Genomic DNA, 20,329 nt, shown 5'->3' on the forward strand with positions numbered 1-20,329 from the left:
ACCCACTCTGTCTGTCTCTGTCTCTCTGCTCTCTTATCTACCTTATGTAGTCACTTAAGAATGCTTGTTTCTCTGATCATAGGACAAGAGAAAGCTTTACAAATGTATTCCTGGCTGGATTTGCATAGTCATTGGAATGTGGTCAGCGATGCATAGTATCTCTTTATCTTATTTTTCACAGCACAGACCTGCTACACAGGGATGTTCAGTAAACCCTTGCTGACATGAATAGGAAAAAATACTACTAGAATGGCTTTCCTAACTCCCACACTTTCTCCTGTATAATCCACTCCCTGATTCTTTGCATTCTTGCTACATTCTTGATTGTTACTAGGAATACATGAGACTTGAGTTAAAAAACAAAGAAAAACAAGAAGCAAACCCACACACAAACTATACTTAAATATATTCTATCAGTCTCTATGTCCTCCACACAGAAGTCTTCTGCTCCCCAGACTCTGTTTCTCTTAGGTTCTACTTTTCATTTCCTTTAAGACTTTCCCAGCTGCCCTAACACAGTGTTCTGTAAATAAATGCTGGTGTACTTCTGATGATGCAGAAAGAGATCATGGCTGCCCAAATATAACATCAGTGTGAGCTGTCTCCACTGGGTAGTGAAAGCAGCCATGTTTTCAGTTGTCTTTGGCTTTCTTTGTGCTGTTTGCCTAGATATGCTCTGCTTTCCCCCAAATCAAATCACCTGTTATTGTTACATGTGACCTGCTGGCCACCAGCACTTCCTCTAGAACTTGGTACTTGAGCCAGAACGATGTTCCTGAAGTCAATGATAGCAATAGCAAGCCTTAACTGAGCCATCTATAACGTACAGGGCTTGGCCTGGGCACTCTTTCCACTGTTTTGTTTATCCGGTAATCGTGCCTCATTTTCAGATACAGAAATGGAGTGTAGAGGGATTACCTGCCTTAACCAAGAACCCACTCAGCAAGAATGAAAACCAAACTTCAAGCCCACGCTATCTGACCTCTGACCTCCCTCAAAACATGGGCAACAGCTGAACCTCTAATTCTGCCAGCCAGTTCTTGTGTTCCCAATTTTCATGAAGCTAGAATTATGTGTGCTCAACTGGACATACCTCATAAAATTAGTGGACTTTAAATATCTGAATTCTTTAGTCTGAAAAAATATGACACCATGCCATTTAAAAGCTTGCAGTCTAGATTTGTTGATGATGTTCTCATAATTTATTAAAAATTTTATTACACAATAGACATTGCAATGGATTCACAATCTTCATCACATCGTATGAGATAAGAAAATTGAGATTTTGAAATTTTAAGTGGCTTGCTCGTGCTCCAAGAGCTAACAGTAGCTAAATGAGAATCTGAATGGCCCGAAAAGCAACCTCACCCATAAATATAGCTATGCTTCATTAACCCAGCAGCAGGAACAGGGGTTGTAAGCCATCCAGAATTACTGCAAAGTTCTCAGAATTCTTCCGAGAATGAACATCACACATTATACCACAACGTAAAATACTAAATGAAGAGTGGGTTCCACTGAGATGGTATCGTTTACTGGTAGTAGAATGTCTTGTTACACACTGCATGTCTCTTCCTACTGAAATACTATTGTCATGATTATCCTGGGCAGTAGTGAGTTCTCACTTTCTCAGTGATGGAAAAGGGGGCTATATTCTAAGGCTGCGTTTCTTCTTTGTTTTGGTCATTGTGTTGGCTACTTTTAACTGTCATTTTTACACAATCTAGAATCACCTGGGAAGAGAGTCTTAGGAATTGTTTCGTTCATGTTGGACTATAGGCACGTTTTGGTGGTTGTGGTGGTGGTGGTGGTAGATATCTTCAATTTTTTTTTTTTAATCTCAGCACCCAACGACTATCTTACTCTTGGTACCAATTTTTGTTCTAGTCTTATTTGCCTTACTGTCATTACATATCTTGGCCAGAATCAATTTAGGGAACAAGGGATTATGGTGGCTTGAATGAGAATGGCTGCCAAAGGTTCATAAGTTTGAATACTTAGTAAGAAGTCCTAGCTCACTATGGGCAGCACCATTCCCTAAGTTGGGCCCTGAACTATATATAGAAGTGAAAAAAGCTTCTAAGTAACTATCCGTGCAAATATGCTCTCTTTACTCTTGACTGTGTATATTCTTCAGCCATCTGCCTGAAATTCCTGCAATTCCTATGATTTTCCTGAAATAATGGACTGTTACCTGAACTTGTAAGTCAAATAAACTCTGTGTTTGTCACTATTCTATTGCTATGAGGAGATACCATGACTAAAGCAACTCTTGTAAAAGGAAACATTTAATTGGGGGCTTGCTTACAGTTTTAGAAAATCAGTACACGTTATCATGGCCTGAAGCAAATAAGAAGGTGCTGGGGCAGTAACTGAGAGCTATACATCCTAATATATCCCAGAATGATACACTGGACTTTGAAACCACTAAACCCATTCCTCCAATAACATGCCTCCTCCAATAAGGCCGTACCTATCCCCAAAGGCCACACCTCCTAATCCTTCTCAAATAATTCAACTCCCTGATGACTGAGTATTCAAACATATAAGCCTATTGGGGTTCATATACAAAAGAATGTAAATGACTAAACTAAGTACTACACCAAGGACTGTGGAGAACCAACCCACTCACTGGACATTCTGTGCATGTGATGGCTTGTACTGGGTAGGGTTTCTCCTAAAAGGAAGAAACACACAATGTAAAGCTATAAAACTAGAGGATACCACAAACTGTGGCTTTCTTCTTTGTGAAAAATTAACAGATTTTAAAAATTCGGTTTTTACAAAAATCACGAGCAACAGAATACTGAGGCAGCCACATGCCCTTCCCTCTATAAGAGGTCTGAAATGGCACTGTTGTTTTTTCCTGATCTTTGAGAAGAGACAATCAGACAATTTCAGTTGGGTTCTATTGAAAAGCCCTCATTGGGATCTAGAGGTGAGGTGGTCCATTCAGATATTTTGATGTTCAGAAGCCTACCTCCAAGAAGAAAACCGGACCAACCAACTTAGCCTCAACACAACCCTTTTCTTCTGGTCAACTTTAAATAGTGGGAGGGAAAAATAAAACAATAAAAGCCTAAAGCATAATAAGGTTATGAGGAGGTAAAGAGCTACTCTATCGATAAAAAACTCCACAAAGGTCCGCTGAGGTAATCCAAAGCTAGAACTGAAGCATATAGATTCACTGAATCCCAGACAGTTATATAACACAAATGTCTTGTATTTTACACACTGCAGGGCCCCTAAGAATTGCACCCCAAGCACCATCAACTGTGTCCTGTGTATTGAGGACTTACACATTCTGTTTAAGTAGTTTCTGACTACATGTGTTCTCTACTGTGTGGTGATATTTTGGTACAATCCCTCTAGGACCTTGGCCTTCCTACAGGCTTTCCTTCTCTTGGGCATGCTTGAGGTTTTAGGCACAGTCAAAACAATAGGCCATTTCTTTCCATTCCCCCTGTGTATTGTTAAGTCAGCAGAAGATAAAGCAACTCAAATTGCACTAAAGGTACCTTAGCTGAATTATAATTAATTTTGTTAGGCTTTCCGTTTTAAATTTTCATCACATTTTTATGTGTATGTATGTATATACATGTATGGGTGCAGAGGTCAGAGGCCAACTTGTGGGTGGTAGATCCTTCTACCATATGTGATCCAGGCATTGAATTCAAGTCATCAAGCTTTGTGTGGCAAAAGCCTTTTGCTGAGCCTTCATGCTGGTCCTCAATTTTTATAATAGTTCTTCATGAGGCAAATGGACTTGACAAACAGATCTTATATTCAAGATTATTATTAGTGTTGGTGAACTTTCCCATATTGATGTAAAAGGTAAAAAAAACCCTCCTAAACATTAATGATTGAACAAAGTGAGCATTCAACTAAATGGGTGGCTCCTCAGCTAGGCTATGAGAAATTAGAAATCTACAGAAATAGCCAAGCCCAGGAGTTTAATGTAGGCCTTGTTCTGTCTGAGAACAGAACTTCGACTAGATGTTGACCCTTCACATCATTGTGTTGAACATTGAGCATCCTATTTCCCCAGTCCATCCCTCTCCTGTATTCTGCTGAAACCTGTGGCACTGTTCTGTGTAAGGTGATGCCATTATGGAGCAAGGGGAGTCTGGGATAAGGCATACCCTATCATTGGATGAGAAGGAAGGGTAGGTGGGGAAAAGTCTAGGAAGGAGGGAGGAGAAAGAGAGGTGAGGAAAATCAAGATGGGGACAACAGAGCAGGATGATCCAGGTCCAGGTGGATAGTTTTCCAAAGCATTATTTAAATTTGGCTTATGAGAAAGGAACAGATTTGTAGAGATAACAGTACTTGTTTGGTTCACATGTTATGAAAGAAACCAGTATGTTTACTTCCCTTTGACTCATGACCCCAGTCCTCACTCTTTTTGTGAGCTACATCTTAAAAGGACAAAGTTTTGCATTTTGCCCTATATTCATAAGTGCATGTTCATCCAAATTACTGGCAGTATTTCATTATTTTTGCCTACGAAGATGTTGTCTGATTCCTGGCAGCTGTAGTGACTGGTGTTTGCAGGATGCTGGGATTCGGACTGCAGGTCTCATAATCGCACAGCAAGTTCTTTCAACCTGGAAAGTATCTGTCTAATCACCAGACTATAGTTTATAAGGAGTCAAATATAGATTTAAACATGGACACTAAGGGAGGAGTAACACGCATGAAAGCATGACAGGCATGAGAGAAGGGGAGGCAAATGTGGGGAGTTGAGCTGTGTAAAGCAAAGACAGAGTGAGCTGGGGCCAAGAACAGATAATTAGAAAAGCTTTTAATTAATTAATTAATTAATTAACTCATTAACGTATTCTGTGTCCATATGTCTATATATGTTAGTGTGTGTATATGGAGACCAGAGGACAAACGAGTGGGGAGGGCGTCCGCCTACCCCATGGACTGTAGTGATAGAATGTGGATCCTCATAGGTGATGACAAGTTCCTTTACCCCCTTTTAAAAGTGACAGTTTTTATTTGTGTGTGTGTGTGTGTGTGTGTGTGTGTATGCCTCTGACAACTTAGTTCATAGATAAAAGACAACGACAAGCTTTATATTTACATTAATCAGCAAAGGAGCTGGGCAGATATGGATCCTCTTGCTGTTTTGTCTGTTTCACAGCCAAGAATCCCACTATAAAATTAAGTTTCCTATGTCTGGGCTTCTCTTAACTCTAATTAGCCAACCTACCTGACCCATGGAGGCTTCCTCCTCCCTTCACATTCTTTTCCCCTCATGGTTCTTCTCTGATGCCAAAAGTCCTGGAATGCTAAACCCTGTCTCTGTGTCTTCTGCCCAACTGTTGACTTTTGGCATCTTTATTCACTTATCAGAAATAATTTGGGGAAAACATCATATCTCATCACTTGGGTCTACTTATGGACTCTTGTCTCTGGGACAATCAGGCCTTGGGGGTCTGCAGTTAGCATTACAATGCAGAGCAACAGACCAAACCTCAAAACAAGGAGGTCAGGGGCATCTGGTAGGGGTCAGGTTTCAGTGTAGGTCCCAGGTAGTGAACTGATTACATCAGGCTTGGCCACACAAGAACCTTTACCCATTGAGCTATTTTATTGGCTCATGAAAAACCTTTCACAGGCTCGTTTGGCCTGGTGGCTCTGCATATGTGAGCTTGCATGTGTGGAGGCCAGAGGACAACCTTGGGGTTTACTCTTCAGGTGCCGTCAATAGGACAGGTCGAATTGGCCATCTGGCTAGGGAGGATATGGAGTCTCTGTCTCCCCAGCATAAGTGTGTGCCACCAAACCAGGTTTCTTTACTGTTGTTGTTATTTTAATTTGCTTCTTGTGTTTGGACTGAAGTTTATTATCCGAGTTTCTGGCCCCATGGCTTTCTATGTGTGCAGGAGAGGACAAAAAATATCTGTGATCAATGCGTGTATTGTATATGATTGTTCTTGAGTCTAGCATAAAAGTGAACAGAATGTTCCTTTCTGGCTTAGTCTTGTTTGATCACACTCAAGGTTTAAGAGGAACTTCTTTGTTTTATTTAATGTTTTATTAGGTATATTTTTTATTTACATTTCCATGTTATTCCCCTTCCCGGTTTCCTGTCCATAAGCCCACATTCCTTCCCCCCCCCTCCCAAGAGGGTCTTCTTGAAGGTTTAGTTATAGGACAAGGGTTGTATAATTCTCTAAACTCCATGATTCTTACATCTAAGATTACTAAGAATGTACTTTGTTTCATTTTTTTCCCTTTTGGCACAATCTCAATTATGTAGCTGAAATGTGGAATAAATTACTAATATAAAATTATTAAGTGTTCTTAAGTTCACTAGGGCACAGGCCAAGCGATTGGAAAAGACTAGATCTGATGCAAATACTGAGACTTTTCTCTTGCCTGTGCTGGCCCAAAGATAGGCAGCTAATCCGCAGAGGGCAGCATTTCTCTGGCTATTCAGGACCACGGGTCACTCTGTCTGCTTAGCCATTCTCTACAGATTTCATTTGACACTATTTTAGTCTACTGTAGAGAAATGACAGGAAGCAACTGCTCCTAGCTTGCCAGCTGCAGGGCACGCTAGGATGGTTTGGTCACTCCCAGCATACTGAGATACTGAGGAGGTACACTTCCTTAAGCAGAGGACTCTGATGACTTACTGACAAGTAAGCTGCAAACCTGAGGACGTGGCCTTCATGTTCATTCTCTCATGAGAAAGTAACTTTTTTTACAGTTTAATTAGACAACAGCACATCTAACAGATCAAAGAGTTGGACTGCTGACAAGTTTCTCAGTTTGCAAAGAGGTTTGCATCACTTCAATCCAAGATGTGCTATTGGTAGGGACGCAGCAGCTGGTGAGAAATATAAATTGTGGGAAACTTTTATCCTGCTTTGCTTTTAAAAGAAGTTGAAACTGAATAAACTGTGCATTGGCTGACTGGGCTGTGAACCCCCCATATCCAGGTTAATGCAAACTTCACTTGAGACCTCAATGTACTAGACTGTAGCATTGAATCCATTTTTCTGCTTTGGCTCCATAGTTAGGCATGGCACTGTTCTAGAGTTCTCTGAATGAAACACACATGTGCCCAGACGTGCACATGCACATGCACACACACACACACACACACACACACACGCACACCAGTTAATTTTGATACGCCTCGAATATGCCCAATGGCTGGACATTTCTAATCCTCCTGATATCTACCATACATTTCCCTCTGGTATCCCACGAGGGATCTATGTTTAAATCTGTGTTTTATCTTTGCTGCCTGTTACCTTCTGGGAAAGCCTCCACTTTCCCTATAGGATCCTATTCCCTTCACCTATATTGTAGGCTGCTTTCTCTCTTGCAGCTCTTAAATCTGATCCTTCTAAATATGGATCATGGTGATTCTCTTCATTCTCCCCTCTCTCAATCCCTTGCCCTTTCTTTCTGTCTTTCTACCCAGCCATTGCTTATATGGCAACTGTTTATTTGCAATTAAAGGACTCCAGGAGTCTCAGGCCTGGTTTTTTGGGGAGCCAAAATAAGACAATGCTCAACACCATATGTTGAACCTTTACACATACATTCTTGATATTAAATTAAGCAAATATCTTTAAGAATATAGGAATTTGGCCGCTGCAGAGAGCCCCTGGGCAGCACCCCACGAGCGAACCTGAGCCTCGGGACCACAGGTAAGACCAAATTTTCTGCTGCAAGAAAGCTGCCTGGTGAGCTTGGGACACACGGAAGCAGAATTTCTCTAGGACCGGGCACGTTCTGTGTTTACCGGAAGTCCCACACCCTCGGATCCCGGCCCGCAGCAGCTCTCTGCTCCCAGACCCGGTGAGAGAGAGACCCAACCGCCTGGTCAGGTGGGCACTCCTGAGGCTGCAGAGCGAAAGAGACCACCAACACTGCTCACCCCTGCCCACATCCCTGGCCCAAGAGGAAACTGTATAAGGCCTCTGGGCTCCCGTGGGGGAGGGCCCAGGAGCGGCAGGACACCTGCCTGAGACACCGCCAGAACCTGAAAGAAACAGACCGGATAAACAGTTCTCTGCACCCAAATACCGTGGGAGGGAGAGCTAAACCTTCAGAGAGGCAGACAAGCCTGGGAAACCAGAAGAGACTGCTCCCTGCATACACATCTCGGACGCCAGAGGAAAAAGCCAAAAACCATCTGGAACCCTGGTGCACTGAAGCTCCCGGAAGGGGCGGCACAGGTCTTCCTGGTTGCTGCCGCTGCAGAGAGCCCCTGGGCAGCACCCCACGAGCGAACTTGAGCCTCGGGACCACAGGTAAGACCAAATTTTCTGCTGCAAGAAAGCTGCCTGGTGAACTCAAGACACGGGCCCACAGGAACAGCTGAAGACCTGTAGAGAGGAAAAACTACACGCCCGAAAGCAGAACACTCTGTCCCCATAACTGACTGAAAGAGAGGAAAACAGGTCTACAGCACTCCTGACACACAGGCTTATAGGACAGTCTAGCCACTGTCAGAAATAGCAGAACAAAGTAACACTAGAGATAATCTGATGGCGAGAGGCAAGCGCAGGAACCCAAGCAACAGAAATCAAGACTACATGCCATCATCGGAGCCCAATTCTCCCACCAAAACAAACATGGAATATCCAAACACACCAGAAAAGCAAGATCTAGTTTCAAAATCATATTTGATCATGATGCTGGAGGACTTCAAGAAAGACATGAACACACTTAGGGAAACACAGGAAAACATTAATAAACAAGTAGAAGCCTACAGAGAGGAATCGAAAAAATCCCTGAAAGAATTCCAGGAAAACACAATCAAACAGTTGAAGGAATTAAAAATGGAAATAGAAGCAATCAAGAAAGAACACATGGAAACAACCCTGGATATAGAAAACCAAAAGAAGAGACAAGGAGCTGTAGATACAAGCTTCACCAACAGAATACAAGAGATGGAAGAGAGAATCTCAGGAGCAGAAGATTCCATAGAAATCATTGACTCAACTGTCAAAGATAATGTAAAGCAGAAAAAGCTACTGGTCCAAAACATACAGGAAATCCAGGACTCAATGAGAAGATCAAACCTAAGGATAATAGGTATAGAAGAGAGTGAAGACTCCCAGCTCAAAGGAACAGTAAATATCTTCAACAAAATCATAGAAGAAAACTTCCCTAACCTAAAAAAAGAGATACCCATAGACATACAAGAAGCCTACAGAACTCCAAATAGACTGGACCAGAAAAGAAACACCTCCCGTCACATAATTGTCAAAACACCAAACGCACAAAATAAAGAAAGAATATTAAAAGCAGTAAGGGAAAAAGGTCAAGTAACATATAAAGGGAGACCTATCAGAATCACACCAGACTTCTCGCCAGAAACTATGAAGGCCAGAAGATCCTGCACTGATGTCATACAGACCCTAAGAGAACACAAATGCCAGCCCAGGTTACTGTATCCAGCAAAACTCTCAATTAACATTGATGGAGAAACCAAGATATTCCATGACAAAACCAAATTTACACAATATCTTTCTACAAATCCAGCACTACAAAGGATAATAAATGGTAAAGCCCAACATAAGGAGGCAAGCTATACCCTAGAAGAAGCAAGAAACTAATCGTCTTGGCAACAAAACAAAGAGAATTAAAGCACACAAACATAACCTCACATCCAAATATGAATATAAAGGGAAACAATAATCACTATTCCTTAATATCTCTCAATATCAATGGCCTCAACTCCCCAATAAAAAGACATAGATTAACAAAATGGATACACAACGAGGACCCTGCATTCTGCTGCCTACAGGAAACACACCTCAGAGACAAAGACAGAAACTACCTCAGAGTGAAAGGCTGCAAAACAACTTTCCAAGCAAATGGTCAGAAGAAGCAAGCTGGAGTAGCCATTCTAATATCAAATAAAATCAATTTCCAACTAAAAGTCATCAAAAAAGATAAGGAAGGACACTTGATATTCATCAAAGGAAAAATCCACCAAGATGAGCTCTCAATCCTAAATATCTATGCCCCAAATACAAGGGCACCTACATACGTAAAAGAAACCTTACTAAAGCTCAAAGCACACATTGCACCTCACACAATAATAGTGGGAGATTTCAACACACCACTCTCATCAATGGACAGATCATGGAAACAGAAATTAAACAGTGATGTCGACAGACTAAGAGAAGTCATGAGCCAAATGGACTTAACGGATATTTATAGAACATTCTATCCTAAAGCAAAAGGATATACCTTCTTCTCAGCTCCTCATGGTACTTTCTCCAAAATTGACCATATAATTGGTCAAAAAACGGGCCTCAACAGGTACAGAAAGATAGAAATAATCCCATGCGTGCTATCGGACCACCACGGCCTAAAACTGGTCTTCAATAACAATAAGGGAAGAATGCCCACATATATGTGGAAATTGAACAATGCTCTACTCAATGATAACCTGGTCAAGGAAGAAATAAAGAAAGAAATTAAAAACTTTTTAGAATTTAATGAAAATGAAGATACAACATACTCAAACTTATGGGACACAATGAAAGCTGTGCTAAGAGGAAAACTCATAGCGCTGAGTGCCTGCAGAAAGAAACAGGAAAGAGCATATGTCAGCAGCTTGACAGCACACCTAAAAGCTCTAGAACAAAAAGAAGCAAATACACCCAGGAGGAGTAGAAGGCAAGAAATAATCAAACTCAGAGCTGAAATCAACCAAGTAGAAACAAAAAGGACCATAGAAAGAATCAACAGAACCAAAAGTTGGTTCTTTGAGAAAATCAACAAGATAGATAAACCCTTAGCCAGACTAACGTGAGGACACAGAGAGTGCGTCCAAATTAACAAAATCAGAAATGAAAAGGGAGACATAACTACAGATTCAGAGGAAATTCAAAAAATCATCAGATCTTACTATAAAAACCTATATTCAACAAAATTTAAAAATCTTCAGGAAATGGACAATTTCTTAGACAGATACCAGGTATCGAAGTTAAATCAGGAACAGATAAACCAGTTAAACAACCCCATAACTACTAAGGAAATAGAAGCAGTCATTAAAGGTTTCCCAACCAAAAAGAGCCCAGGTCCAGACGGGTTTAGTGCAGAATTCTATCAAACCTTCATAGAAGACATCATACCAATATTATCCAAACTATTCCACAAAATTGAAACAGATGGAGCCCTACCGAATTCCTTCTACGAAGCCACAATTACTCTTATACCTAAACCACACAAAGACCCAACAAAGAAAGAGAACTTCAGACCAATTTCCCTTATGAATATCGACGCAAAAATACTCAATAAAATTCTGGCAAACCGAATTCAAGAGCACATCAAAACAATCATCCACCATGATCAAGTAGGCTTCATCCCAGGCATGCAGGGATGGTTTAATATACGGAAAACCATCAACGTGATCCATTATATAAACAAACTGAAAGAACAGAACCACATGATCATTTCATTAGATGCTGAGAAAGCATTTGACAAAATTCAACACCCCTTCATGATAAAAGTCCTGGAAAGAATAGGAATTCAAGGCCCATACCTAAACATAGTAAAAGCCATATACAGCAAACCAGTTGCTAACATTAAACTAAATGGAGAGAAACTTGAAGCAATCCCACTAAAATCAGGGACTAGACAAGGCTGCCCACTCTCTCCCTACTTATTCAATATAGTTCTTGAAGTTCTAGCCAGAGCAATCATACAACAAAAGGAGATCAAAGGGATCCAGATCGGAAAAGAAGAGGTCAAAATATCACTATTTGCAGATGACATGATAGTATATTTAAGTGATCCCAAAAGTTCCACCAGAGAACTACTAAAGCTGATAAACAACTTCAGCAAAGTGGCTGGGTATAAAATTAACTCAAATAAATCAGTTGCCTTCCTCTATACAAAAGAGAAACAAGCCGAGAAAGAAATTAGGGAAACGACACCCTTCATAATAGACCCAAATAATATAAAGTCCCTCGGTGTGACTTTAACCAAGCAAGTAAAAGATCTGTACAATAAGAACTTCAAGACACTGAGGAAAGAAATTGAAGAAGACCTCAGAAGATGGAAAGATCTCCCATGCTCATGGATAGGCAGGATTAATATAGTAAAAATGGCCATTTTACCAAAAGCGATCTACAGATTCAATGCAATCCCCATCAAAATACCAATCCAATTCTTCAAAGAGTTAGACAGAACAATTTGCAAATTCATGTGGAATAACAAAAAACCCAGGATAGCTAAAGCTATCTTCAACAATAAAAGGACTTCAGGGGGAATCACTATCCCTGAACTCAAGCAGTATTACAGAGCAATAGTGATAAAAACTGCATGGTATTGGTACAGAGACAGACAGATAGACCAATGGAATAGAATTGAAGACCCAGAAATGAACCCACACACCTATGGTCACTTGATTTTTGACAAAGGAGCCAAAACCATCCAATGGAAAAAAGATAGCATTTTCAGCAAATGGCGCTGGTTCAACTGGAGGGCAACATGTAGAAGAATGCAGATCGATCCATGCTTATCACCCAGTACAAAGCTTAAGTCCAAGTGGATCAAGGACCTCCACATCAAACCAGACACACTCAAACTAATAGAAGAAAAACTAGGGAAGCATCTGGAACACATGGGCACTGGAAAAAATTTCCTGAACAAAACACCAATGGCTTATGCTCTAAGATCAAGAATCGACAAATGGGATCTCATAAAACTGCAAAGCTTCTGTAAGGCAAAGGACACTGTGGTTAGGACAAAACGGCAACCAACAGATTGGGAAAAGATCTTTACCAATCCTACAACAGATGGAGGCCTTATATCCAAAATATACAAAGAACTCAAGAAGTTAGGCCGCAGGGAAACAAATAACCCTATTAAAAAATGGGGTTCAGAGCTAAACAAAGAATTCACAGCTGAGGAATGCCGAATGGCTGAGAAACACCTAAAGAAATGTTCAACATCTTTAGTCATAAGGGAAATGCAAATCAAAACAACCCTGAGATTTCACCTCACACCAGTGCGATTGGCTAAGATCAAAAACTCAGGTGACAGCAGATGCTGGCGAGGATGTGGAGAAAGAGGAACACTCCTCCATTGTTGGTGGGATTGCAGACTGGTAAAACCATTCTGGAAATCAGTCTGGAGGTTCCTCAGAAAATTGGACATTGAACTGCCTGAGGATCCAGCTATACCTCTCTTGGGCATATACCCAAAAGATGCCTCAACATATAAAAGAGACACGTGCTCCACTATGTTCATCGCAGCCTTATTTATAATAGCCAGAAAATGGAAAGAACCCAGATGCCCTTCAACAGAGGAATGGATACAGAAAATGTGGTACATCTACACAATGGAATATTACTCAGCTATCAAAAACAACGAGTTTATGAAATTCGTAGGCAAATGGTTGGAACTGGAAAATATCATCCTGAGTGAGCTAACCCAATCACAGAAAGACATACATGGTATGCACTCATTGATAAGTGGCTATTAGCCCAAATGCTTGAATTACCCTCGATCCCTAGAACAAACGAAACTCAAGACGGATGATCAAAATGGGAATGCTTCACTCCTTCTTTAAATGAGGAAAAAGAATACCCTTGGCAGGGAAGGGAGAGGCAAAGGTTAAAACAGAGACTGAAGGAACACCCATTCAGAGCCTGCCCCACATGTGGCCCATACATATACAGCCACCGAATTAGACATGATAGATGAAGCAAAGAAGTGCAGACCGACAGGAGCCGGATGTAGATCACTCCTGAGAGACACAGCCAGAATACAGCAAATACAGAGGCGAATGCCAGCAGCAAACCACTGAACTGAGAATAGGTCCCCTATTGAAGGAATCAGAGAAAGAACTGGAAGAGCTTGAAGGGGCTCGAGACCCCAAAAGTACAACAATGCCAAGCAACCAGAGCTTCCAGGGACTAAGCCACTACCTAAAGACTATACATGGACTGACCCTGGACTCTGACCCCATAGGTAGCAATGAATATCCTAATAAGAGCACCAGTGGAAGGGGAAGCCCTGGGTCCTGCTAAGACTGAACCCCCAGTGAACTAGTCTATGGGGGGAGGGCGGCAATGGGGGGAGGGTTGGGAGGGGAACACCCATAAGGAAGGGGAGGGGGGAGGGGGATGTTTGCCCGGAAACCGGGAAAGGGAATAACACTCGAAATGTATATAAGAAATACTCAAGTTAATTAAAAAAAAAAAAAAAAGAAATGTCCTGTACTCTCATACAGTGGGTAAAAATTAATTAAAGAGCATTTTATTCTGAAAAAAAAAGAATATAGGAATTTGATCCTCAGTACTAGGGAGGGTAAATATAAAGAAGGAAATGGCAGACATTTTGACTGTGGCCTCGGTTCATATGTTGCTGGCTAGAACTTAATCAACATGCATACTCTTGATTAGATAGTCACCTAGGAAATATAATTCATAGTTCCCAATGCTGTACCCTATTAAAGATATAGGAAATGTGAAAGGAAGATAGAACATAACAGTACAGACTCTCTCAAAATTCTCTTAGACCTCTGGGTTTGTATTCCATTTATTTAAGCATTCCTGAGTGCTCTGTATTCTCTTAGTGGCCATTCTCTGATCCACATTTTTATCTTTAAGCCATTAAATACACCATTTAAAACTGTGGTAAAGTGCTAAAATGCTTAAAACATAAAAATGTAACATGTTTTTTGGTTCTTTTTTTCAGAGCTGGGGACCGAACCCAGGGCCTTGTCCTTCCTAGGCAAGCGCTCTACCATTGAGCTAAATCCCCAACCCCTAAAATGTAACATTTTGATGATCCTTTTTTAGTTATCGTTTTATGTGTAAAGGTATTTTTGCTTGCTTGTATGTCTCTACACCACATTCTTGCCTGGTAACCACAGAGGCTAGAAGACAGCATTGGGTACTCCCGTTACTAGAGTTAAAGACAGCTGTGAATCACCATATGGGTGCTGGCAGTGGAGCCCACCATATTCCTCTGAGAGAGAAGCCAGTGCCCTTGGCTGCTCAGCCATCTCTTTGGTCCCAACCATTTTTACATGGGTTGTTCAGTAACATTAATACAGTGTGCAACAGACATTACTACCATTCGTCAATAAATCCCTTTCATCTTGACCTAAGATTCTCCTGTTATTACCCCAGTCCCAAAACACACTCTCCTATTTTCAGTATCTCCTAAATACTTGAAGTATCTGGTCTGAGTGGGATGGTAGAGCAGTTTACCTTTACAAATGACTGCTTTTCTTAGCATCTTGATTTCATGACTATGCTGTTGCACATCCTAAATTTCCTAAGTCTAAATAATATTTCATGTGTGTATGTGGCATGTTTTGTTTTGTGATTGTATATCAATGTATATTTGGGATTGCTTTCACCTTTTAGCTACTATGAATGCTGCTGTTGGGAATACAGGTGTACAGATAAATGTTTCATTGTGAGCAAGTGGACCATGACATCAGACAGAAGAACTCAGAAGGTTTAGTGATCTCAAACACCATGAATCTCAGAATTGATAATGGTAGGAATGAGGCCGTTGCCTGCTCTAGAACATGTAACCAGGACACCACACTGAGAAGACCAGGACTATTAGTCACGTAGGAAAAACACCTGGAATCCTTCCCCATGCAAATAGAGCAGAACTAGCTTCTCAAACTGATCCAGTGGATCCAAGCATCTGCCCTTGGAATCCACTCTACTCCTCCAAAAGTATATTTCCTATTCACATTTAATAAAGTACAGAAGCTATGTTGCCTAGAGTAATCTGGGAGTGTCTGTTTTAATGAGTTGTAACTCTTGGGAAAGAGCTTTCTCTCCAGAAGCTTTCATCAGAAGCTTTCATCTGGACCTTGGCGCAGCCTCCTGCCATCAGCAAAGCCTACTGCTGCTAATGCCACCCTGGCATTGGCACTGGCACTGGCACTGCCACAGTAGCAGAGGGGACCCAGGACCCTGGATAGCTCTCCTGTATTGTACTCCCAACCCCCCCCCCCCGCTTTCCTTGTAAGATCTGTTAACACTCTGCTCATTTCCTGCCAGACCAGAGACCCCGGGAAGCAACTCAACCCATTTTCACCAAGGGCCACATCTACTTTGAGTTTGGGTCTATACTCAGAAGTGGACATAGAAAATGTAGTGCTGTAGTAATGCTTTTGATTTCTGCCATGCTTTTTCCCACAGTAGGAGCATCATTATATCCTCTCACCTAGTTCCTCTCTTGGGCGATGAAAGTAAGAGGATCAGGAATTCTGGCTATTTGGGTTACATAGAGTCTGACTCAAGGGAAAAAAGGGCTGAGGATAGAGTTAAGTGGTAGAGCACTTGCTTAGGGCACACATGACACTGGATTCAATACTTAGATTATGCCCAACACCCTGAACCCCAGTACCCGTCCATTTGGGTGTGAGGAGGCCTCTCCTAGTGTTTTTGTATGATTGGTGACTGGGAGCGTATTTTCCTGTGCTTATTGGCCATCCATACATCAAAACTGTTAGATTACTTTTTCAGTGATGATAAAATTAGTTTTAAGTAGCCTATATCTTTATCTCTTATTGAATATAATTTCACTTACTTTATTCCATTTTGTAAGTTGCCTTTTCACTGCTGTGTGATTTGATGCAGTTTTAACTTAAATATTCATTTTCTTAATGTCTATGACTGTTGTGGACTGGTTGTAATGCTATTTGTGTTCATTTGGCTCCCAAAAGTACATGGGAACCACATGTCTGCCTGTAAGACTCTGAGGGTCCTCACCCCCAGCTGGCTCTGATTGGTAATAAAGTTGCTGGTGGCCAATGGCTAGGCAGGGAGACAGAGGCGGGACTTGGGGATCACCATTGCCAGGGAAAGAGAAGGTCCTAGCCTGAGAAACATAGGACAGGGAGACAAAGACACAGGGACCCTGACAACATGTAAGAGTTGGAGATCATGGCGCATGAGGGCTGCAGGCTTGGGTCTGTGGCTGCCAGTATTGAATATTTTGTAAGAAATAATTAAAGCATATGGGAGGGGAGACTGTTTTAGTTGCGGGGATGTTTGGATGGGTCCAGACATTTCGATTTTTAAAGTATATTATATAGAAGGCTCTGAGTGTGTGTGTCTGTGTGTGTGTGTGTGTGAGTCTGTGTGTCTGTGTGGTCTGTGTATATGTGTGTTTCATTCACGAATCCAGACCATTTTGGCAGGCTGTGAGGATTGTGATTGTGTGCTGCTGCCACCGCGGCAGCATTTGAGTGCTGATAGTTATTAATTCAATATATGAATACTTGACTACGTTTGTATGTTTACAGCATGCATGTAGAGGCCAGAAATTGTTGCATATCCTGAAACTGGAGTTACAGATGGTTCCAAGTTGCCTTGTGTGCGCTGGATACTAAACCTTAGTCCTGTGCAAGAGAAGTAAGTGTTCTCAAGTGCTGAACCATCTCTTCAGCTCCAGTTTTTACTTTTTCTCCCCAAAAGTTTAATTAAGAGTTTTAGTTGGCACACAAAATCATGGGATTTATTCTTGTCATGGACCCCCTTCTGCTTTCACAGTATTACGTCTGAGTATTTTCTAGTTTATCTACTTTGTTGTGAGAATATGTTCATATCATATCCAAGAAATCATTAGCAAATCCACTGTCAAAATATTTACCTATTTTCTTTTTCTTGAGTTCAGTAGTTTTGGTCTTACGTTTAAGTCCATTTTAAAATCTATTATGAATTAATATTTATATATAGTGTAAACTAATGGTCCATCTTCTTTTGCATGTGATATCCCAGTTTCACTAACTCTCTTCATTTAAAAGACTGTCCCATTGATTTCTTACGGAGAAGCCCCTTTAAATACAAATGTCCCTGGATTGCACTATACCTTAAGGTCCTCAGTTGTAAGTAACTGCCTAAGTAGGAAACTGATGGCTAAGGTAAGGGAGAAAGGTACTGAGAAGAGAGATATGTGTGGGCCCAAACCCAGCTTATCTCGCCTTGTCAAAGAGTGGCCCCAGGTTGCTTTCTCTACATTTGTGGCACATTATGTGTTATGTCATACAACTAAAATGGGCACAATAGTGAACTCATTGTACATTTGTTTTAGTTAACAAATATTTCTTGTAACTATTAAGTGAGGGTAAGGTAGCACTTTGTATCTGTATATGACCAGAGCAATGAGACTGAATAAAGTCACTCAAAGGCAATTGCACTCACTTGTTTGGGTTATTGGTTTGTTTGAGATAGGATCTAACTACATAGCTATCTAGCCTCTGTTGGCTTGGACTCAGAATCCTCTTGCCTTAGCTTCTTCCTGTGTTCTGGGATTACAGGTGTGACTTACTGTACCTGGCTTGTTCTTCCTATGTCTCCTCCCCACAACACTGCCATTACCACTCCTAGGTAGCCCAAACCAGCCATAACTGTTCAGCCTCAATCTTCTGAGTGTTGAAATTACAGGGGTATGGGGAGCAAGCAAGCTTCAGTTTCTTTCATTAATACTTCATATCTTTAGGAGTTACAAATGCCATTAGCTGTATTTGGGAGCATTTTGTCACGGTGTGATAAATGAGCTCTTTATTATTTATTGTATAAGCAATTTTCTTAGTAAATATGTGAAATGCCACTTTTGCAAAACCTGATTGTTCCTAATGATGATAGTTCCTTTGACAAATATTAAAATTAAGAATCAAATGTGGTAGTGTATGTCAAGACCCAGTCTGAGTCAGTAAGATAACTTTGAGTTCTAGGCCATCCTTGGCTATAGAGACCCTATGTCAGAAAAACCAAAAAATAAGCAAAATTAAGTAAAGCTTACCAATGCCCACGTAAGCAGACAAAAGGAAGTTTTTTGATGGGGTGTGAGAGGCCTCTTAACATGTACATTGAAGTCCAGAATGAGCTGCTACTGCTGTGCCCATCAAGAATGACACATGCTTTAGTAATCCTGTAAGTCAAGAAGCCTATTGTAAACATTCTAAATCCGTGCTGCTCTATCATTCCCCTTCCATTGAAGGGAAGCCAGCTGGCTGACTGTTCTGGTATGTTGAATGGAACAGGGCATAGTTATGCTTTATAGTCACTGATTGGCTGACATTTAATATTTTTGCCTTAATATTTCTTTACAGTTTTAGCCTACAGAACCTTTCAGTGGTTGAGGCACTTTGGGCAACTTTCATAGAGTCATATGAAAACAAGAAGTAAGAACTGTGTGGTAACATGAAAGACAGCCTGGTTCCTGGTTGAACTAAGGCTAGAAATCCCGGTGACACTGAAGAGACAGTAGGCATTTCCCCTGACCCCTGGGAAACTAGGCAGATCACAAGCCCACAGCCCTCCATAGATTCATGGCCATCAGTCACAGAAGGGCAATGCCTCAAGTCCCTCCACAGGTAGAGGACATGGCCTGTGGTCTCATAGACTCAAGACAGATCTCCATTTTAATGAGGTACCAAAGGCCTGGAGGCTTAGCCAATAACCTTTCCTTCCTAGATATTTCACCCTTCAAAAGGTACTTAATCGCAAGTCCACCCTAAGAAGTGGGGTACGGTTTTAATCATTCACTTTTCACTATGCCGATAAATATCGTAAAACCATGGACTGCCTCATTTTATTGGGATTCGCCATGGTGAGCCACAGAGAAGGCCTTAGACTACAGAGCCAGCACCTAATCTCCTGCAGAAGGCCTCCCTGCTCTCCCAGCCACAGCAACCACCACAACCAAGCCAAACCAAGCGCCCCCTCACCAACCCAAAACCTCTCCTCAAAGGACCAGCTAGAGTCCCCCTTCTTTCCCCTTCAGCCCAGGACTAGATCCAGTTCCATGGGCCCCAACTCCATTCTCAACTCTTCTGTGGCATTCAGGGGCACCTGGATGCCTAAGAACATAAGAACCAGACAGCCCCTGCCTTGTTGCAGGCCCAAGGAACCTCCTCAATCCATCAGGCAGCTCCAGTGGTCCTGTGCCTCAGACTACATTTCATCCCCCCCCCAGAGCAGTGTCCCTTGACTTCCCATACAACCACTGGTCGATGGGGTAAGTGCAGTCATCTCCCACATCCCGCCTATTGCAGCCTTGCCCTGTGGCAGAGTGGACATGGGACTCACGCAACCCTACACTGAGGAATTTTACACTATTTTTAGCTGACTAGTTTAAATCAGTCTCATCTGTTCAAAACTCTTTTACTTTTAAACCTTGAGGAGACTCTATTCAGAACTTAAATCTAAAACTTAAATAAGAAAAAGGCTGCTAAAGACAGGATTAAACAACGGAACCCTCCTTACTTGACATATTTACGTTCAGTTCTCTTTACTCTGCTCACATCACTACCTAATATCCACATATGGCCCCACATGGGGATTTTCTGATC

The 20,329-nt window shown here is 41.5% G+C and overlaps 1 pseudogene; it reads right to left on the reverse strand.

Annotated features, from left to right (window-relative positions):
• Positions 1-20,329, reverse strand: part of Uba52-ps1 (ubiquitin A-52 residue ribosomal protein fusion product 1, pseudogene 1) — a 37,111-nt pseudogene that overhangs the window by 2,364 nt on the left and 14,418 nt on the right.

The sequence above is a fragment of the Rattus norvegicus genome, chromosome 3 (assembly GCF_036323735.1).
Source record: "Rattus norvegicus strain BN/NHsdMcwi chromosome 3, GRCr8, whole genome shotgun sequence".
Lineage (NCBI taxonomy): Eukaryota > Metazoa > Chordata > Mammalia > Rodentia > Muridae > Rattus > Rattus norvegicus.